The sequence below is a fragment of the Benincasa hispida genome, chromosome 1 (assembly GCF_027475165.1).
Source record: "Benincasa hispida cultivar pf3 chromosome 1, pf3_genome.v1.1, whole genome shotgun sequence".
NCBI classification, from domain to species: Eukaryota; Viridiplantae; Streptophyta; class Magnoliopsida; order Cucurbitales; family Cucurbitaceae; genus Benincasa; species Benincasa hispida.
In genome coordinates, this window is record NC_143478.1 from 86,568,601 (window position 1) to 86,592,604 (window position 24,004).

The following is a 24,004-nucleotide window of genomic DNA, read 5'->3' on the forward strand; positions in this document are numbered from 1 at the left end:
TCTTGCATTGCGTTAATGCATATTATCCACAAAAATACAAAAAACAATAGTTCTAACACGCTGAATGCATGTGACTGCAATATTATAGAATTTATGCTTAATGGACGCAATTTAACATATTTTATCAACACAATCCATCATTGTTTCATAACTTAGCACTATGATAACGTGCATTTCTGCCCGTTATCATGCATCCAGAGGGAAAGGTGAAGGATGTGCTAATCACCATTGACAAATTCATCCTACCGGCTAACTTCATCATATTGGACTATGAGGCCGACAAAGATGTGCCCATCATTCTGGGGCGACCTTTTCTATCAACGGGTCGTGCTCAAATTGATGTGAATAAAGGGGAAATCACTTTGAGCATCAACGGACAGAAGCTCAAGTTTAACATAATTCATGCCATGAAGTTTTCGGATGAAGAAGACCTGCATGACTCAGATGATGACTAGAATGTGATTGAAGAAGAAAAGTTTGATGAAGAAAATGAAGAAGAGGATGCCAACGCATCTGTTGCTGCCTGTAATGTGATCACAACAAAAACAAGCAAGGAGAAGAAAGATGGCAAAGCAAGAAGAAGAGCCAACAGAAAAAGAAGAAAGAAAAACAACGCAACCTTCCTTAATGGAGCCACCAACACTTGAATTAAAGACCCTACCAACCCATTTGAAATACGCATTTTTGGGGTAGAATGAGAAGTTGCCAGTTATCATTTCCTCTGCGCTCAACGAAGACCAGGAGAATTCGTTGATGAGCATTCTAAGGAAACATGTGTGAGCAATTGGCTGGACGCTCGCCGACATTAGAGGAATTAGCCCTACATACTGTATGCACCGCATTCATCTTGAAGAGGACCACAAAGCAACGATTGAACATCAACGTAGACTCAACCCTGCGATGAAAGAAGTCGTCAAGAAGGAGATAATTAAATGGCTAGATGCAAACATTATCTATCCTACAGCAAATAGCATGTGGGTTAGCCCTGTGTAGTGTGTGCCGAAGAAGGGTGGCATGACGGTAGTCTCGAATGAAAACAACGAATTAATACCGCAAAGGACCATCACTGGATGGCGCATTTGCATGGACTACCACGAGTTGAATGCGGCCACAAAGAAAATAATTTCCCTTTGCCATTCATTGACCAAATGCTAGACCATCTAGCTGGAAATGATTTTTACTGCTTTTTGGATGGTTATGCCGAGTACAACCAGATTATGATAGCTCCAGAAGATCAAAACAAGACCACATTCACCTGCCCATATGGGACCTTCGCTTTTCGCTGCATGTAGTTTGGTCTCTACAATGCGCCAAGCACGTTCCAAAGGTGCATTGTCACACCCCCTTCCAAGCCTTATACCCCAAGACCGGGAAGGGAGCATGGGGGTAACGAATAGCATCCTAAGACAATACTCATGTCCAATATTTTCCCCCCATATTTATTACAAATTTTAATCAGTTTACAACATTCCCCCTATCTATCTATACATATAATTAAATTTTCTTTCTATTCATGGTCTGAGTCGTGCCCCAAGAGTTTACCAATTTCTTAGTTGGTGGTGGTGGGTGATGGACTCTTCCTTGAACGCTCCGCTTTGCTACCTGGGGGGGAAAATTAAGAAAACATTTTGAAGAGTGTGAGCTACTAAGCCCAGTGAGTGGTTTTTTTAAGATGAAATTCACTTTGAAAGTCATCATTTTTGGGAAATCAATCACATGCCAACACTCGCATTATAACTCATGCACAGTCAAAGATATAATCAGGCAACCAGTAATCTTTATCACTGGGGAAGATGTTGGGAGCAAACCCAAGGACGAACACGTGCATGTTATAATTGTAACAAACCAGGGCACTTTAAACGAGAATGTCCCCAGTTGATGAAATTGGAAGTCGAAAATACACAACAAAGAAATAACCAGGGAATGAAGCCAACATATACAAGGGAAGGAGGTAGTGTTGGAGGAAGAAGAGATAAAACGGGGAAAAAGATGCTTGGACAAATATACAGAATAACACAGACCAGGAAAGAAAATATGCCTGACGCTAAGAAAGGTAAAAAGAAAATCTTAGAGGATTAGAGTAGAAGCTAGGTATGTAATTGTACTCAATAAAATGTGGGTATAAAAGATTTTCGGTTCAAATTTCGGGACGAAATTTATTTAAGGGGGTGGTAAATGTAATACCCTAACCCTAATTTGGAAGGCATAAGGAAATAGGATATAAAAACAAGAAATATAATAAAATTATGAGGAATTTAGACGTGGGAAAACCAAGATAAATGAATTAAGTATGGAATAATGCAATGGTTTAAGTATTGTCTACGTGTTGTGAAGGGCATGCGGTGATGGAAGCGTTGGACCAAACAACTATCCCACGCGTGATGCCAAGTGAGAGTGAAGAGAAAATGGGAGAGAGCGACACCAGCGAGATTGGAGAGAGCGACATCAGTGAGATTGGAGAGAGCGAGATTTCTTTGAGTGAGAAAATGGGAGAGAGCGAGATTGGAGAAGAGCGAGAGTGGAGAGAGCGAGATCTGCCAGCCAGAAAGTGGGAGAGAGCGAGAGCCATGAGAGTGAAACCAGTGAGAAAGTGGGAGAGAGCGAGAGCCATGAGAGTAGAACCAGCGGGAAAGTCGGAGAGAGCGAGAGCCACGAGAGTGGAGAGAGCGAGATTGAACAAACGGACGCATTTTAAAGGGGCTAGACGCATTCAGTTATAATTTGGATAATTAATTCGAAAATTAAGCAGTTGATATGGCAAAAGGAGATTTCATGCAGGAAGACTTAAGAAAGTAGTGTACGGCTAAGATTACATGCAAATTAAGGTAATTTTGGTTGGCAAACTCAGAATTAGACAACTCAAAGCTCGGTTAGCCCAAGTTAGCGTGGGTAGCTTAAGGAGAAGCCATTTGTATGGTGAGTTGTCGCACAGAAAGGAGCTAGGAACAAGTATAAATAGGAGGCCCCGGCAGAAAGTTAAACTCATCCCAAAACAAATTCCAGTAGTAAATCCTATAGAGAGAGTGAGTTTTTAGTGAATAGGCTATCGTTAGTCTGGAAAGAAGGAAATTTGAAGGAGGTGCTGCTCAAATTCCAATTTGGTCTAAGTAAGGTAAGCTAGTAGTTCTTTAGGAAGTATTTTTAATTATATTTAAGAAGTAATATTAATTAGAAATTTTTCCTTGCAAACAACGATAATGGCAAGGAACAAAATACGAAAGTGGAAACTGGCAAAACAGTGAGTGTTATGTTGCTTTGATAAATAGAGAATATTGTAAGTGTTACATCTTTTGATAAGTCAGTATGCATTGTGAGTGTTATAGCTGCATATATTTAGGGTTTGTTATTATCTACCATGAATATTATAACTTTGAAGTATTAGGGTTTGTTATTATCTCTCGTGAATATTACATCTTTGGAAGTATTAAGTCCACTGTGAATATTTACATAATTTTAATAGAGAAATGCATAGTAGGATGTATGATGATCTTGTTAAGTACTGAGAGGTTTATGAAAAAAATGCATGCTCAGTACTATTTACGTGATCTAGTTTAATATATATCATCTTGGTACATATTACACAGCTTTAATAAAACAATGTTAATAAATAGAGGTGTATTGTGAAATTATGTTAAGTAAAATATATTGTGGAGATTTACACCGGTTGTTAATAAATGCATGTTATGAATATTTAGTTAACCCTACACGTTGATATAGGAACAAATGCATAAGTAGGTGCAAATTACATGTTTTGGTGATATGATGATTGCCATGATATTGTTTGTGCGTGACTATGGGAACTGAGATTATGCCCGCGATATAGTTAGCATGCTTAACAAAAGGTGCTTGGTGGGAAAAATAGTCGGCTTCGATCGGCGGGAAATAATTGTCGGTGACGATCGGCGAGAAATATAGTCAAGTACCTAAGCATGACTAGTGGGATAAATAAAAATAGTCAGTGTGCACATTGGCAGGATTTGGGGTCATAGGAAGGTTTCCATAGATGATTGTATTGATTGATGATATGATATGCATGCTACGTGTAGCTTTTGGGATAAAGATTACTAGTTGCATGATTATATCTTTGACTGTGCATGAGTTATAATGCAAGTGTTGGCATGTGATTGATTTCTCAAAAAAAAATGATGATTTTCAGAGTGAACTTCATCTTAAAAGAACCACTCACTGGGCTTAGTAGCTCACACACTCTTCCAAATGTTTTCTTAATTCCCTCCCCCCCCAGGTAGCAAAGCGGAGCGTTCAAGGAAGAGTTCATCACCCACCACCACCAGCTAAGAATTTGGTAAACTCTCGGGGCACGGCTCAGACCATGAATAGAAAGAAAATTTAATTATATGTATAGATAGATAAGGGGAATGTTGTAAACATATTCAAAATTTATAGAGACATGGGGGACATATTGAGCATAGGTATTGTCTTAAAAAGGTTATATAGTCACTCTTACGCTCCTTTCCCGTTGTCACACCCCCTCCCAAGCCTTAAACCCCAAGATTGGGAAGGGAGCGTGAGGGTAACTAATAGCATCCTAAGACAATACTCATGCTCAATATTTCCCCCCATGTCTTAATAGGTTTACAACATTCCCCTTACCTATCTATACATATAATTAAATGTTCTTTCTATTCGGTCTGAGCCGTGCCCCGAGAGTTTACCGAATTCTTAGCTGGTAGTGGTGGGTGATGGACTCTTCCTTGAACGCTCCGCTTTGCTACCTGGTGGGGGGGGGGGGGGGGATTAAGAAAACATTTGGAGGAGTGCGTGAGCTACTGAGCCTAGTGAGTAGTTCTTTTAAGATGAAATTCACTTTGAAAATCATCATTTTTTTTTTTGGGAAATCAATCACATGCCAACACTTGCATTATAACTCATGCACAGTCAAAGATATAATCAGGCAACCAGTAATCTTTATCCCAAAAGCTACACGTAGCATGCATATCATATCATCAATCAATACAATCATCTATGGAAACTTTCCTATGACCTCAATTCCTGCCAATGTGCACACTGACTATTTTTATTTATCCCGCTAGTCATGCTTAGGTACTTGACTATATTTCCCACCGGTCGTCACCGACAATTATTTCCCGCCGACCAAAGCCGAATATTATTCCCGCCAAGCACCTTTTGTTAAGCATGCTAACTATATCCCGGGCATAATCTCAGTTTCCATAGTCACACACAAACAATATCATGGCAAACATCATATTACCAAAGTATGTAATTTGCACCTACTTATGCATTTGTTCCTATATCAACGTGTAGGGTTAACTAAATATTCATAACATGTATTTATTAACAACCGGTGTAAATCTCCACAATATATTTTACTTAACATAATTTCACAGTACACCTCCATTTATTAAAATTGTTTTATTAAAGTTGTGTAATATGTACCAAGATGATATATATTAAACTAGTTCACGTAAATAGTACTGAGCATGCATTTCTTTCATAAGCCTCTCAGTACTTAACAAGATCATCATACATCGTACTATGCATTTCTCTATTAAAATTATTTAAATATTCACAGTGGACTTAATACTTCCAAAGCTGTAATATTCGAGAGAGATAATAACAAACCCTAATACTTCAAAGCTGTAATATTCATGGTAGATAATAACAAACCCAAAATTTATGCAGCTATAACACTCACAATGCATACTGACTTATCAAAAGATGTAACACTTACAATATTCTCTATTTATCAAAGCAACATAACATTCATGATATATCGAAACTATAACACTATAACACTCACAATGCATACTGACTTATCAAAAGATGTAACACTCACAATATTCTCTATTTATCAAAGCAACATAACACTCACTGTTTTGCCAGTTTCCACTTTCGTATATTTTTCCTTGCCATTATCGTTGTTTGCAAGGAAAAATTCCCAATTAATATTACTTCTTAAATATAATTAAAAATACTTCCTAAAGAACTACCAGCTTACCCTACTCAGACCAAATTGGAATTTGAGCAGTACCTCCTTCGAATTTTCTTCCTTCCAGACCAACGACAGCCTATTCACTAAAAACTCACTCTCTTTATAGGATTTTTACTATTGGAATTTTTTTTTTGAATGAGTTTAACTTTTAGCCGGGGCCTCCTATTTATAGTGTTTCCAGCTCCTTTCTGTATGACAACTCACCATACAAATGGCTTCTCCTTAAGCTACCCATGCTAACTTGAGCTAACCAAACTTCGAGCTATCTAATTCTGAGTTTGCCAACCAAAATTATCTTAATTTGCATGTAATCTTAGTCGTACATTACTTTCTTAAGTCTTCCTGCATGAAATCTCCCTTTACCACATCAACCACTTAATTTTTGAATTAATTATCCAAATTATTAATGAATGCGTCTAGCCCCTTGAAAATGCGTCTGTCTGTTCAATCTCGCTCTCTCTACTCTCGTGGCTCTCGCTCTCACCGAATTTCTCGCTAGTTCTGCTCTCGTGGCTCTTGCTCTCTCCCATTTTCTCGCTGGCTTCACTCTCGTGACTCTCGCTCTCTCCTACTTTCTCGCTGGCAGATCTCGCTTTCTCCACTCTCGCTCTTTCCCACTTTCTCGTTGGCAGATCTCACTCTCTCCACTCTCGCTCTCTCCTACTTTCTCGCTCAAACCAATCTCGCTCTCTCCCATTCTCTCGCTCAAATCAATCTCTCTCTCTCCCATTCTCTCGCTCAAATCCTTCGCAACACGTAGACAATACTTAAACCATTGCGTTATTCCATACTTAATCCATTTATCTTGGTTTTTTCGCATCTAAATTCCTCATAATTTAATTATATTTAATATCCTATGCCTTCCAAATTAGGGTTAAGGTATTACATTACCACCCCTTTAAATAAAATTTCGTCCTCGAAATTTGAACCAGCAATATTTTATACTCACATTTTTATTGAGTACAATTACATACCTAGCTTCTACTCTAATCCTCTAAGATTTTCTCTTTACCTTTCTCAGCGTCGGGCATAATTTCTTTCCTGGTCTGTGTTATTCCGTATATTTGTCCAATCGTCTTTTTCCCCATTTCATCTCTTCTTCCTCCAACACTACCTCCTTTCCTTGTATTTGTTGGCTTCATTCCCTGGTTGTTTCTTTGTTGTGTATTCTCGGCTTCCAAATTCATCAACTGGGGACATTCTCGGTTAAAGTGCCCTGGTTTGTTGCAATTTTAACATGCACGTGTTCGTCCTTGGGTTTGCTCCCAACATCTTCCCCAGTGATACCGGTTACAGATCATGCATCTAGGTTTCTGGTTTACACTTGTCATCGACTCCTTTATCAAATTTTCTTGTTCGGAGTCCCCTCTCGTACCTGCAATTCCTTTCTTTTTTCGTATACTTCTGCTTTCTACCCTGGGACAAAAAGACGATGAATTGCTAACTAATAATATTGACAATTAGATTAAGAAAGTGGATGAATTTGGAGAAAACCATGAAACAACCATAAGAATATAACTAGGGAATGAATATTGTTAATATGACACCTGGTATCAATATTCCACACCTGGTATAATATTAATGAGGTACCTAAATAGGAGAGAGCGAAACCCCAAGCCTAATATAGCACCCAAGACGAACGGACATATAATATTAGTATATAAGTTATTATAATATGGGAGAATGGGAAGGTAGTGACAGCCATAGCTACTAAATTAAAATTATAGGGCCCCAATTGCCCTATTTATATTAGGCTTAAAATACCTAATAATTATTATACTATTAATAATACCACTCCTATATATAAATATAAATAATTATAATAGCCAATTGTAAATGGGACAGGGAAAACTTATGAATATTGTCGATTAATAGATTAACCTATATTGTCAACGTGGCTTTTCCTATTTATTACTGGAATTTGTATAATAAGCTCTATTAATATATTGGAAGGGAGCTAGCTAATATATTAAGGCTTGGCTAATAATTATTAATTATTGGTATTATTTCACACCCACAGCTAATAATAGTCACGCTCTCCTCCCAAAAGCCTCCCATACTTATTATCATATTATTAATCTATAGCCAGTATCAATTTGGAACCATCGTCTTGTTTATATAATAGCCTTAATGGTTATTATTTATAATCAATTTATTCATATTAGATTAGTACACAATATGGATACTGGTGCCCTGATCACTATTATTGACAACGTGGTTTGATATTTACTAATTCCCCAATTGTCGTAACAATTAACTAATAGGGAGAGCGAGGTTGTGACCAAGTTAATCTCCCAATGGGGGTATTAGTTGTAACAATTGGTTATAAACTGCATAAATCGTCTTTGCCCAGGGGCATAAACAAATGGACAAATTCACCCAAAGACTTCAAGCAAGCTTAGGAAATATACAACCTGATCCCGAAAAGAAATATGGGATAGAACGGTTAAAAGCTTTGGGAGTCACAAATTTTGAAGGAACCAAAGACCCTGCAGATGCAGAAGCTTGGATGAACCAACTAGAAAAATGTTTTCAGGTGATGAGATGCCCTGAAAACTGTAAGGTAAGTCTTGCCACATTCTTATTGCAAAAACAGGCAGAAGATTGGTGGAAGCTACTAAAGAATAGGAGAGGCAACCAAGAAGAAATATGTTGGGAGGAGTTTCGAAGAGCATTTTTCGAAATATTTTATCCCTAATCATATAGGGATATGAAGCAAGATGAATTCCTACAGCTCATGCAGGGAAGCATGACTGTAACAGAGTATGAACTAAAGTATACAGAATTATCTAAGTATTCTTTAAACATAGTAACAGATGAAAAGGAATGCTGTCGAAGGTTTGAGACAGGACTGAAACAAGAAATTCGAACTCTTGTTACAGCAACCGCAAAATGGGGAGAGTTTTCAAAACTAACAGAAGCTGCAATGCGAGTAGAAAGTAGTTTAACGACGAAAGAAGTAGGACCGAAAAAATAATCCTTAATGAGTCGGTGGCAGAAGGAAGAATCAAGAAAATTTTCCCCCAGGGTAGAAAGCAGAAGTATACAAAAAAAGAAAGGAATTGCAGGTATGAGAGGGGACTCCAAACAAGAAAATTTGAAAAAGGAGTCGATGACAAGTGTAAACCAGAAAACTAGATGCACGATCTATAACCGGTATCACTGGGAAGATGTATGGAGCAAATCCAAGGACGAACACGTGCATGTTATAATTGTAACAAACCAGGACACTTTAAACGAGAATGTCCCCAGTTAATGAATTTGGAAGCCGAGAATACACAACAAAGAAACAACTAGGGAATGAAGACAACAAATACAAGGGAAGGAGGTAGTGTTGGAGGAAGAAGAGATGAAATGGGGAAAAAGACGATTGGACAAATATACGGAATAACACAGACTAGGAAAGAAAATATGCCCGACGCTGAGAAAGGTAAAAAGAAAATCTTAGAGGATTAGAGTAGAAGCTAGGTATGTAATTGTACTCAATAAAATGTTAGTATAAAATATTGCCAGTTCAAATTTTGAGGATGAAATTTTATTTAAGGGGGTGGTAATGTAATACCCTAACCCTAATTTGGAAGGCATAGGATAATTAAATTATGAGGAATTTAGACGCGGGAAAATCAAGATAAATGAATTAAGTATGGAATAACGCAATAGTTTAAGTATTGTCTACGTGTTGCGAAGGGCATATGGTGATGGAAGCGTTGGACCAAACAACTATCCTACGCATGATGCCAAGCGAGAATGAAGAGAAAATGGGAGAGAGCGACACCAGCAAGATTGGAGAGAGTGACACAAGCGAGAGTGGAGGTAGCGAGAGAGGGGAGAGAGCGAGATTGGTTTGAGCGGGAAAATGGGAGAGGGTGAGATTGGAGAAGAGCAAGAGTGGAGAGAGCGAGATCTGCCAGCGAGAAAGTGGGAGAGAGCGAGAACCATGAGAGTGAAGCCAGCGAGAAAGTGGGAGAGAGCGAGAGCCATGAGAGCAGAACCAGCGAGAAAGTCACGGGAGTGGAGAGAGCGAGATTGAACAGACGGACGCATTTTCAAGGGGCTAGACGCGTTCATTAATAATTTGGATAATTAATTCGAAAATTAAGCGGTTGATGTGGCAAAAGGAGATTTCATGCAGGAAGACTTAAGAAAGTAGTGTACGGCTAAGATTACATGCAAATTAAGGTAATTTTCGTTGGCAAACTCAGAATTAGACAACTCAAAGTTCGGTCAGCCCAAGTTAGCGTGGGTAGCTTAAGGAGAAGCCATTTGTATGGTGAGTTGTCGCACAGAAAGAAGGTGGGAACAACTATAAATAGGAGGCCCCAACTAAAAGTTGAACTCCTTCCAAAACAAATTCCAGTAGTAAATCCTATAGAGAGAGTGAGTTTTTCGTGAATAGGCTGCCGTTGGTCTGGAAGGAAGGAAACTCGAAGGAGGTGCTGCTCAAATTCCAATTTGGTCTGAGTAGGGTAAGCTGGTAGTTCTTTAGGAAGTATTTTTAATTATATTTAAGAAGTAATATTAATTGGGAATTTTTCCTTGCAAACAACAATAATGGTAGGGAAAAAAATACGAAAGGGGAAACTGGCAAAATAGTGAGTGTTATAGCTTTATAGTTTCGATATATCATGAATATCACAGCTCTGAAGTATTAAGGTTTGTTATTATCTCTTGTGAATATTCCAGCTTTGGAAGTATTAAGTCCACTGTGAATATTTACATAATTTTAATAGAGAAATGCATAGTAGGATGTATGATGGTCTTGTTAAGTACTGAGAGGTTTATGAAAGAAATGCATGCTCAGTACTATTTACATGATCTAGTTTAATATATATCATCTTAGTACATATTACACAGCTTTAATAAACAATTTTAATAAATAGAGGTGTACTGTGAAATTATGTTAGGTAAAATATATTGTGGAGATTTACACCGGTTGTTAATAAATGCATGTTATGAATATTTAGTTAACCCTACACGTTGATATAGGAACAAATGCATAAGTAGGTGCGAATTACATGTTTTGGTGATATGATGATTGCCATGATATTTTTTGTGCGTGACTATTGGAACTGAGATTATGCCCGGAATATAGTTAGCATGCTTAACAAAAGGTGCTTGGTGGGAAAAACAGTCGGCTTCGGTCGGCAGGAAATAATTGTCGGTTTCGATCGGCAGGAAATAATTGTCGGTGACGACCGGTGGGAAATATAGTCAAGTACCTAAGCATGACTAGCGGGATAAATAAAAATAGTCAGTGTGCACATTGGCGGGATTTGGGGTCATAGGAAGGTTTCCAAAAATGATTGTATTGATTGATGATATGATATACATGCTACGTGTAGCTTTTGGGATAAAGATCACTGGTTGCCTGATTATATCTTTGACTGTGCATCAGTTATAATGCGAGTGTCGACATGTGATTGATTTCTCAAAAGAAAAAATGATAATTTTTCAGAGTGAACTTCATCTTAAAAGAACCACTCACTGAGCTTAGTAACTCACACACTCTTCCAAATGTTTTCTTAATTCCCCCTCCTCCCCCCCTAGGTAGCAAAGCGGTGCATTCAAGGAAGAGTCCATCACCCACCACCACTAGCTAAGAATTCGGTAAACTCTCGGGGCACGGCTTAGACCGAATAGAAAGAAATTTAATTATATGTATAGATAGATAGGGGGAATGTTGTAAACCTATTAAAAATTTATAGAGACATGGGAGGAAATATTGAGCATGAGTATTGTCTTAGGATGCTATTAGTTACCCTCACACTCCCTTCCCGATCTTGGGGTTTAAGGCTTGGGAGGGGGTGTGACATGCATGATGGCCATCTTTTTCAGATTATCTTGAGGACTCTGTTGAAATCTTTATGGCCATCTTGAGGACCAAGTTGTCACACCCCCTCCCAAGCCTTAAACCCCAAGACCGGGAAGGGAGCGTGAGGATAACTAATAGCACCCTAAGACAATACTCATGTTTATATTCACTTTGAAAGTCATCATTTTTGGGAAATCAATCACATGCCAACACTCGCATTATAACTCATGCACAGTCAAAGATATAATCATGCAATCAGTAATTTTTATCCCAAAAGCTACACGTAGCATGCATATCATATCATCAATCAATACAATCATCTATGGAAACTTTCCTATGACCCCAAATCCCGCCAATGTGCACACTGACTATTTTTATTTATCTCGCTAGTCATGCTTAGGTACTTGACTATATTTCCTGCCGGTCGTCACCGACAATTCTTTCCCACCGACCGAAGCCGACAATTATTTTCCACCGACCGAAGCCGACTATTTTTCCCGCCAAGCACCTTTTGTTAAGCATGCTAACTATATCCTGGACATAATCTCAATTCCCATAGTCACACACAAACAATATCATGGCAATCATCATATCACCAAAACATGTAATTTACACCTACATATGCATTTGTTTCTATATCAACGTGTAAGGTTAACTAAATATTCATAACATGCATTTATTAACAACCAGTGTAAATCTCCACAATATATTTTATTAACGTAATTTCACAATACACCTCTATTTATTAACATTGTTTTATTAAAGCTGTGTAATATATACCAAGATGATATATATTACACTAGATCACGTAAATAGTACTGAGCATGCATTTCTTTCATAAACCTCTCAGTACTTAACAAGACCATCATACATCCTACTATGCATTTCTCTATTAAAATTATGTAAATATTCACAGTGGACTTAATACTTCCAAAGCTGTAATATTCACGAGAGATAATAACAAACCCTAATACTTCAAAGCTGTAATATTCATGACTCCAGAACGCAAGATGGGACCCGCGATGCTAACCCAGGGGATAACCCTGAGAACTTTGAGGATAGCATAAATAATAACACTATTACTTTGAACAATACAAATCTGGTGGAATCCCAAGCTGATATGGGATGTCCACGTTGAGAGAAAAAGACGATTGGACAAATATACGGAATAACACAGACCAGAAAAGAAATTATGACCGACGCTGAGAAAGGTAAAAAGAAAATCTTAGAGGATTAGAGTAGAAGCTAGGTATGTAATTGTACTCAATAAAATGTGGGTATAAAAGATTGACGGTTCAAATTTCAGGGACGAAATTTTATTTAAGAGGGTGGTAAATATAATTCCCTAACCCTAATTTGGAAGGCATGAGGAAATAGGATATTAAAAACAAGAAATATAATTAAATTATGAGGAATTTAGACGCGGGAAAACCAAGATAAATGAATTATGAAATAACGCAATGGTAAGTATTGTCTACGTGCTGCGAAAGGTATGCGGTGATGGAAATGCTGGACTATATTAAACATGAGTATTGTCTTAGGATGCTATTAGTTACCCTCACGCTCCCTTCCCGGTCTTGAGGTTTAATGCTTGGGAGGGGGTGTGACATGCATGATGGCCATCTTTTCAAATTATCTTGAGGACTCTGTTGAAATCTTTATGGACGACTTCTCTATTTATGGAACACTTATGAAGTCTGTCTAGCCAACTTGGAGAAGATACTAAAGAGATACGAAGAGACAAATCTGGTGCTTAACTTGGAAAAATGTCATTTCATGGTGAAGGAGGGCATAGTGTTGCGACACAAGGTTTCTCGAGATGGGTTAGAGGTGCACAAAGCAAAAATCGAAGCAATTGAAAAGCTTCCACCTCCAGCAAGCGTGAAGGTTGTACGAAGCTTCTTGGGGAATGCTGGATTCTATAGACGATTTGTCAAAGACTTCTCTAAAATAGCACGACCACTGAGTGCGTTATTAGAGGCTGATAGAAAATTTGAGTTTAAGAATAACTGCCTCAACGCATTCAGAGTTTTGAAAGATGCGTTGATTACCGCACCTATATTGATTGCGCCAGATGGGACACTTCCTTTTGAAATCATGTGCGACGCAAGCGGGTATGCGATGGGAGCAGCTTTAGCGCAAAAGAGAAAAACAATCTTGCATCCTATCGCATATGCGAGTAAAACATTAAATCTTGCTCAGACTAATTATACCACCACAGAGAAAGTGCTCTTGGCGGTAATTTTTGCGTTGGAGGAATTTCGGGCATATTTGTTGGGAACAAAGGTACTCATCCATACTGATCATTTGGCAATAAAGTACTTAATGATAAAGAAGGACGCAAAGCCGAGGCTAATCGGGTGGGTTTTCTGATAACTTGTAGAAATACAAGTTATTTATACTGTTTTATTTAGATATTGCGGCAAAAAGAAAGAAAAGTTGCATCGATAGTATAGAAATTGGCTAAGAAATGCGAGAATTATAAATTGTCATCAATACACCCACTAACACCATTGCGATGGTAGGATAGAATATTTCAATTTCTGTTTTGCAGGAAATCAATCACCGCATGCGTTAATGGCTCAAAGATAAAAGAAACAACACATCTACGTCGCATTATGCCCATCATTCAGGAATGAAGAGATGATCAATACAATGACGGTGCATGCGACAATCAATCAAGAGCTTAGCGATCAACAGAAATTCAATTCCACATGAAACGATCGATCGAAGATGTAAAGAGCAACGCAATTGCGGAGGATTCTGACAAGCGTACAGCTTTTAGTTGTGCACTTCTGATAGGTTGATTGCGTAACAGAAGAAATATTCACTCCACCATTTCAGGAACTACCATAACAATATAGTGGGGACCACAAAGTCAAAGAGCCAAGCTTCGCCTATAAATAGCTTCTGCAAATTCACTGAAAGATATACTTGAATACATAGAAACGTGTATATACTAATATGAGAGAGAGACTAGTCTGAGCGACTTCCAGAGTAGATCCAGGAAGAATCACGAGACAAGGCCGAGAGGTGAGTCTCCGGGCAAAGAATCCTCCCAAACCCCGTCGTTGAAGCTCTATACGAAGGTCACTTCTACCAAAAGAGCAAGCCTGAGAGGGAAGCTCTCCTCTTCATCCATTCCACACACCGGTAAGCATAACCTCCGTTCAGATCTGTGTCAAGACGTTGACATACTTTCTGTATTTGTTTCTTAACTCTATTTCATCACTTGTACTCATCTTCTTAATCTTTCATTCACACCATGTATTGAACGCTTAATCGTAGTATTAAATGTTATGATCATTTCCATTATCATCTCTCTGTTTATTCCCGTTCATCCATGATTCACTTTCTCCATGATATTTTCTTAATTCCCTGGGTAATTAGTAAGAATTAAGCAAGTAAATTAATCTGTATTAAGGAAATAATTGTGTTTAGCTAAAGCATGCTAGATGGCATCTTCACCTGTGAGAGCAGAAGTGAAGATGTTATTCCGCCTATCGAGAGAGGGTTGGAAGAATGTGTTAACTAAAGCGAGAAGTACTTCTAGAGATGGAAGCAACCTTGCATTAATTACGTTCATTCCTGTTCACCATAGAGATGAGGGAACATGGCCGATCACCGAGAGGTGTACGCCAAGGGAAAGCGAAACCCTAGTTGCATCTTTAACCCAATTAACAAACTTGCGATGTTTTTACTATTTATTCTTTCTCTTTCTGATTCATCCATAAAGACTTGGCATCGCATACCACAATCCTTTGTATAACTTCACAGTCAGTCTCGACCTCAGTATCATGTATCATGTATCTTGTATCTTGTATCATGTTAGCTTAGGATTTTATTTTCAATGCAATTTTATTTTTGTTGGATTTTATGTCCTAAAACTCGTAGTTTGTAAATTAATAAACATATTCTATTTTGTTTTTCGATAAAGTTGTTATTGAAATTGTAATCTTAAATTCAATAAACTAAGTTCCCGAGGCTATTTAATGTAGTTTGAACTTTATGTAGTGACATAAATGTGGATCAAGTTCAAATATATAGCCAAAATGGTCTATAGTATATGAATAAGGTTGGGCACCTTATTCTGGGGACACTATGGATGCGGCCCACTTTGTAGTTAGTATAAACGATGTAATCCTAAATCGTTCATGTGGAGACATGAAAGTGGAGGCATCCTATGTAAAGAGTTTACATAAGACTGAACCATGAAATAGTCACTTTTTATGTTCTAAATGTCGTTTTATGTATAAAACTGACTATTTTTGTTAATTGATGACCTAGGTAACTTAATCTTAATCCTGAGCTAACTATGAACTCCTGTTCACTCAGAATTGTCCTTAGATATGCATAGGTGAGGGCAGCTCAACATCACTAGCCCAATAAGCCTCCCATTTCAGGGGTAAGATCGGGTTGATAGCTGGGAACATAGGGTGCAAGACGGAATTCACTCCTACCCGTTATAGGGACAGTAGATAGATTGTTCCCTTTAGTACTGAATCCAGGTCTTGAACAAGGGGCCCCCCACCCTCTCCTTGGCCCGAGAGGGATTCGGTTTATAGGTTGGACCTTAAACCAATTGTTCATTAGAGGATCAGTGGAACTTAAGGAACAAGATGTAGTCTTGGGGGTAAAACGGTTTTTATGACCCAGCCGAGATTACGAACAACTTGTGAAGGATTAGCTTACTCATAATGGTTATATCAAATGGACACAAATATATCTATAATGAGGGGAGTGCAACTATGGGACTATAGTAGAATGACCCGTTAGTTAACGAATGTTGATTAGCTCCGTCTAAAGAGTTTAGCCAGCTAATCTCGGATCGTTGGAGCCCATGATCTATAGGTCCATTAGGTTCCCCTACAAGCTCATATGGGATAAACTTAGAACAGTATGATAGAATGATTCGAATTGTTCGAATTAGGTGAAGAGAGAAAAACCGACAAGTATATGTGATATAGTGGTCGGGTTTTTCAGTTTAGAGATACAACTTTAATATTTAAATGTGATTTAAATATCAAGAATATGGATACGTTCATATTCGGAAGCTCGAAAATGATGGAAATGGTCAAAGATGTAAAAAGTCAAAGAGTTGACTTTTGACTTTGAAAAGTCAAACTTTGACCGACCTTATATACAAATGTGATTTGAATTTCGAGAAAATGAATGTGGATTCATGCTCGGGAGGTCAAAATTAGTCAACAAGGAAAAATTCTTAAAAAGTCAAAATGTTGACTTTTTGGTCAAAGTTTGACTTTAACCAAATGACTATTTTGCCCTTTGACTAAAGTTAGTTGGAAAATCCAAATTTTTGTTGGATAATTCTACTAACAAAATAGTGGGCTAGGTGTTAGCTTATAGTGGAGACATTAAGCCCACTAAGATAGTGGATTATAGGCATTGGATTTTTATGGATTTGGTTCATGCAATTGTTGCATGGCTTTTTTCTATAAATTGGGCTTTGAATTTGGATTAAAGCAGTTTGCCCATTTTTTCAAAAAATTGTTTTCTAAATTTGGGCTGGAAAAAACATTTTCTTGAGTGAAGTCCAAAACCCAAACCTAACCCAAATTTTCCATCTCTTTTCTCTCTCCCAATTTTCATCATCCACCGAGTCCTATAATCCGGTTCTGAGTCCAGAGGATAGTAGGTCAACTCTAGTGGTGGTCCATTCGTGTTTGGATCGAGATTCAACGAGAAAAAGCGGGTTTCAGGTGCTTTAAAAGTAATTTTTAATTACTGTTTTTCCTTCAATTGCATGCATTTTTTCCTTTAAATTAAAAGCAATTAGAATGTAATTAGATCCTAATTCTGCTGCGTATGTCTCGTGTTCCATCAATTTTTTCAACACAATTTATGTTTATCGTAATTTAAATTCATGTACAAACCAAATCTTTTATTAATTGTAAAACTGGTCGCATGTATCACAAAAGTAACACATTAACGAAAAAAATCCCTGTGTTCAACCTCGGATTATTCTGAGAAACTTGCGTTGGAATTATACTTGGTTTCAGTGCAAGGAAATTTGTGACACACATTACTCTATCGCATACTACAAGCATATAGTTAACAACGCATATTTAGAAGTAGTATCGCATAAAGTGTGCATGAGCAATAACATAGCATAACATTCCATCTTTGTCACCAAGTTTATGTTTTTAACGCGTATACTTGTTCATTCATTCATATTCATATTTGTTCATATATTGTAAGATATAAAAATAGCGTTACAAGTTTATGGAAACATGAGCTTGTAGCACATTATCATGCATGCACAACACGAAATCCATTTTCAGTGTAACATTTTCCTCCTTCAAGAATTTGATATAGAAATAATTGACCGGAAGGGGACAGAGAATCAAGTTGCGGATCACTTGTCTAGAATGAAAAATCCTGAGGTTGACTGCAACGAGTCTGAGGTGAGTGTCGTATTCTCGGATGATCAACTGTTCCATATAGAAGAATTGCCCTAGTATGCGGACATAGTCAATTATTTGGTTTGCGAGCAATTTTCTGGAGATTACACCTACCACCAACAGAAGAAGCTCAAACATTAATGCAGACATTATTATTGGGATAAGCCAAATCTGTATAAAAGAGGGGCAGACTAGATTTTTCGATTATGCGTACCAAATGCTACTCAACAACGCATATTATCACAATGTCACAACTCACCATATGGTGGGCACTTTGGAGGGCAGCGCACTGCAGCCAAAGTATTACAGAGTGGATTCTCTTGGCCTACATTGTTCAAGGATGCAGCTGACTATGCAATGAAGTATGATCGGTGCTAGTGCACAAGTAACATTTCATGGAAACATGTAGTGCCAATAAACACTATCTTGGAGCTTGAATTGTTCGACGTATGGGGGATTGATTTCATGGGACCATTCCCTCCTTCAAATGGTAAACATTACATTTTATTAGCCGTCGATTATGTCTCCAAGTGGATAGAGGCAATAGCATGCGCCGCAAGTGATGTGGCGGTAGTTTCCCAGTTCCTAAAGAAACAGATTTTCACTCGTTTTGGCACTCTCCGTGCCATCATAAGTGATGAAGGGTCCCACTTTGTCAACCATAATATCAAGGAGCTGCTACGTAAATACAACATTCTCCACAAGGTGGCCACCGCATACCATCCGCAGACGAATGGTCAGGCCGAAGTGTCCAATCGAGAAATTAAGCTGATACTTGAGAAGATAGTAAGGCCTTCACGGAAAGATTGGGCAACAAAGCTTGACGATGCGTTGTGGGCATACCAGACTGCATTTAAAACACCAATAGGTATGTCCCCATATGCGTTGGTATTTGGTAAGGCGTGTCATTTGCCTTTGGAGCTGGAATATAAGGCACTGTGGGCGGTAAAGAAGCTAAACTTTGATTTGAAGAAGGCAAGAGAAGCACGAAAAATGCAACTAGTCGAGCTAGAAGAATGGAGGATTAACGCATATGAAAATGCGAAGATTTATTAAGAGCACACCAAGCGTTGGCATGACAAACGCATATGCGGTAAGAACCTCCAAGTTGGGCAAAAGGTCTTACTCTTGAACTCACATCTATGGCTCTTCTCAGGAAAATTAAAGTCACATTGGTCCGAACCGTTCATAGTTAGACAAGTATTCCCGCATGGTGCGATGGAATTATCAAATGATGACGAAACCAATATATTCAAAGTTAATGGGCAGCGAGTAAAGGCATATCATGGAGAAGGATGGCATTGCCAAGTCGACTCCGTGGAACTAAAAGAACTTTGAATAAAGAAGGAAGTAGGTGGTCCCTGCGTTATCAAACGACCATAATTCATTAAGGACGCAAGTTTTGGGAAACATCAATTCTTTAATTCTTCTTTAACTATTCAGAACTCTCACTATATCTTTTTAGTCTTTATCTATCCTTATGTTATTTTGAGAATATATATATATATAATTGGAGATGCGATAACAAATTTCGTTTTGTTTAAAATAATTTAACCCTCTCTCTGTTTTTCTTGCAACAATCGAGGTGTTGGATTGCGGAGATGTCATGCAAAGAAGAAACTTATCTCACTCCATCAACGCAATCTAAAGAAGAGGGATCGCCACAAAGATGGATGCGTCAATACACAAATGCAGGCGAAAGTGCAAAATTTGGGGGTGTATTCTTCCTTATCTTTATTTCAAATTTTGCACTATCACATCGCATTGTTGTTTTAAAAGTCTTATCACTGCATCCTCTTTGATTACCACAATCATGTGATATAGATAAATTTAGTAAGTTACAGCATGTTTTTTCTTTGCCAAGTATGATTTCAATGATGAAAAATATGCTTCTATTTCTTTCGTATATACTAGAGTCAACTTAGTCTTAAGATCATCACCTCATAAAATATTTCTAGAAGTCAAGGACTTGCTAGCTTTCTTTCAAACTCTCTTTATGAAGCTTTCTAAGAACATCGCATGACTCATTTCAATCTTTTAGCAATGGGGACATTGCTGCATTTTAAATTTGGGGGTGAGGTATTTATTTTCGACCTTGCTATTTCTAAAAAAAAATTGAGAATAACAACTCCACTGTCAACGCAATGGGAAACCTATGTTGATAAAAGTTAAGTTGTGAAAGGACTTACCCATAGTTGGATGTCCGCATGACACACGTGGGGGCAAGCCAAAATGAAAGTAAGTCACCAGGATCAATGTATAAATAAATGACCGCAACTCCGGTGCCAAGTAGGTATGAGTTTAGTTTGAAAAAGAGTTCATTGCTCGTAGTTGGATGTCCGCATGACACCCCTAGGGGCAAGCCAAAACGAAGGAAAAGCACTTGGATCAGCGCAAGGTCAGAAAATAATAATAATAATAATAATGTCAAGAAATATGCAAGGATAAAATCATTTGACACCCCGGTGAAATTTTTTCTTTTTTGAAATAAATCATGCGATGTTCCAAAAATTAATAAAGTCCTTTTGAAGGTTAAGCTTGCAGTCCCTAGGTCTTAGAAATATTTTAAGAGAAGACTTGAATAAGACTTAAGGAAACTTTGGTATATAGGATTTGAACGAAGTATCCTTGAGAAATCTAGGAAAAGAACATTGCGGTTGACTTGCTAAAGGAAGTCTTTAGCTTATGCTTGAGGACAAGCATTGTTTAAATTTGGGGGTGTGATAACGGCCATAAATTCACGCTATCATAGTGCTAAGTTCTTAAACAATGTTGGATTGCGTTGATAAAACATGTTAAATTGCGTCCATCAAGCATCAATTTCATAATATTGCGGTCGCATGCATTCAACGCATAGGAACAGTTGATTTTTGTATTTTTATGCAGAATATGCGTTAATGTAAGGAAAGAATTGCGATCATAGGAAATCATCAGTCAAGCGCAACTTTACCGCAAGGCTTTGCGATGATTCTGCTCGCAAACATTCGCCCAAAAAGGATTGCCGCAACTTGGTCAATGCAACATGGTGGGCGCATCTGGGTGAAAGGCTAATTAATCACGATGGGACAGAAAGTTGATGACAGTCAAATCCGAATTAAGTTGACAGCCGATAACAATCACAACTACATTAAGCTTTTCGGTGACAAATATTCGACGCATCAATCAGGAATTAAAGCCGTCCCATCTGTACAATCATGAAAGAGAAGCCGCCATTCACCTTGGATGTTCTATAAATACTAGAGCCACCCTTCGAAAAAGGGATTGACGAGTTCACGAGTTCAGCTATTCTTTGTTCCATAAGTTCGCATGCCCTTGTTCATAGTTTTCTTTCATTTTAAGGCGGAGCAAGAGAAGAGTGGTGATGCTAGAGATCGCTCAGGGCAACTCGAGAGAGAACCTTGGGGCGTAGAAGCAGAGAGCGGGTTGACTCTCGCGAGAGCGAGATTATCTTTTGAGCACGAGTAGAAAAACAGTGTAAATGCCTAGGCAGCAAGAGATTGCTACAAGGCTCTTTATTCTATACTTGCATTGTTATTTTGTATTTCATCTTCATATTTATACAGTGGAAGTCCTATTTCTACATCTTCTCACTCTCTTAATAAGCATGAGTAGCTAAACTAGTTGAATGGGTTGAGAAGAACTAAGCTAACATGTTCTAGGAAGTTCATTGCTTGCGATTGTCTTGTTTTATGCTGTGCAAAACACCCCTTTAGAGCTACTTGAGAGAGAGTCTGAAGAAAGAACCTAAGACTCGAGAGAGCTAGGTTAGAATCTAGACTCGAAAGAGCAAGATTAGAACTGCATAAACAAGAGATAGGGACTTGAAGATAAGCTCTGTTTGTCAACCTACATCGCATGCATCCTAGAGATAGGAATGATATTATGTGGTCGCCTTATTTGTGTGTGTGTTATCCTGTCATCACATAAATAAGAATAGAGGCTTATGTGTAGGTCCTATAGACTTATCGCATATATCGCATACGTTCTAGCATTAGAAGCCATGGCATTTGCATCGAGAGATGGTTTACTATTGTATGCATGTTGCATGGTCGCAAAGCACGAACACATTCTAGGAAGTGTTAGCCGAAACCCTTCTCAACCCGTTCATCGCATATTCATCGCATTTCCCATTTACTAACTCTTTTCAAACTCCGCCGCAATTGTTATTTTTCTTCATTAACTCAATCAACAACAAATCAACAATTTATTTATTTGATTACCGTAAGGCTTTCATAAAAATTACCAACGTAATCTGTTTTCACAAGTCCTTGTGTTCGACCCTGGACTTACCAAGAAACTCAGAGGAATTTAAACTTCATGGGAACAGGTCGTAGAGAAATTTATGAAGAAATACTTTCCACCTACTGAGAATACTAGACGAAGGAAACTCATAACTAATTTTGAACAAGACATGGACGAATCGCTCAGCGATACCTGGGTGAGGTTTAAGAGGTTGGTCAGGGACTATTCACACAATGGATTACCAGACTGCCTTCAAATGAAAATCTTTTATCACAGTTTAAATCCCGCTTCGCAGACCACTGCCAATGCGGCAGCCGCTGGTGGTCTGCTAGACAAAATGTATGACGAGGCGAAGAACATCTTGGATCGCGTCTCTAAAAATCACGAGGATTAGCGAGAGAGCAATCAGAGACTGAGAATAAAGGATAACGATGCAAGTAATGGTGCTATTACTTCGCTACAGAATCAGATGACCGCAATGATGAAATTAATTCAGGGAATTGTGATCAACAGTCCAACACTGCAAAATGGGCAAGTAAACGCAATTAATCGGAACGTCACAAGGTGTGCAACTTGCGGTGACGGACACGCAATGAAAGAATGCTCACAGAACCCACAGTCTATTTACTTTGTGATAAATAATCCATTTTCTAATACCTACAACCCTGGGTGGAGAAACCACCCCAACTTTGCATGGAAGAATCAGAAGTAGAATTTCCAATCTGTGGCACAAAAAGAAGGGCCACCCGAATTCTTCCCACGAAATAACGGTCAGACGAGCAGTTAAGTTAGTAGTTCACAACCACCACAATCTTCCTCCTTGGAAAGTCTATTGAAGTAGTATATCGAGAAAAATGAAATTGTGCTTCAAAACCAGGCTACGTCCATCCACAACTTGGAGTTATAGATGGGCCAGATTGCGAGCGAGCTAAAGAACAGACTGCAAGGGACTCTCCCGAGTTCAACAGAACTCCCACGCAACCCGGGGGGATCAGGTAAAGAGTAATGTCAAGTCGTGACATTGCGGAGTGGAAAAACTATGGAGGGAGAAAGAAAGGACCTAGCCGGACAGCTTCTATTGCGTTGGAACCTGAAATTACAGTGAATCAAGAAAAAGAAGAAGGAGAAAAAGAAGTGATAGGGCCAGAAGTTGCGTCCACCTCTAAGCCAACAAAAAAGGGGACCGTGAGAGTACAGTTACCACCTTTCCCGTAGAGACTCAGAAAGAAAAAGAATGATGAGGTACAGTACCAATGCTTCTTGACTATGTTAAAATAATTGCATGTTAATATTTCGTTCAGTGAAGCGATTAAGGAGATGCCTGCATATGCGAAGTTTCTGAAGGATATGGTAAGCAAGAAGAGGGGCACTGGTAAGTTTGCCACAGTGGCTTTGACGCAAAGCTCGAAATCAATAATCCCACCGAAGATGAGCGATCCTGGGAGCTTTACTATACCTTGCTCCATAGGAGGACTGTACATCAGGCAAGCATTGTGTGACCTTGGAGTCAGCATCAACTTGATGCCTTTGTCGATCTTTAAGCAGCTGAATGTGGGG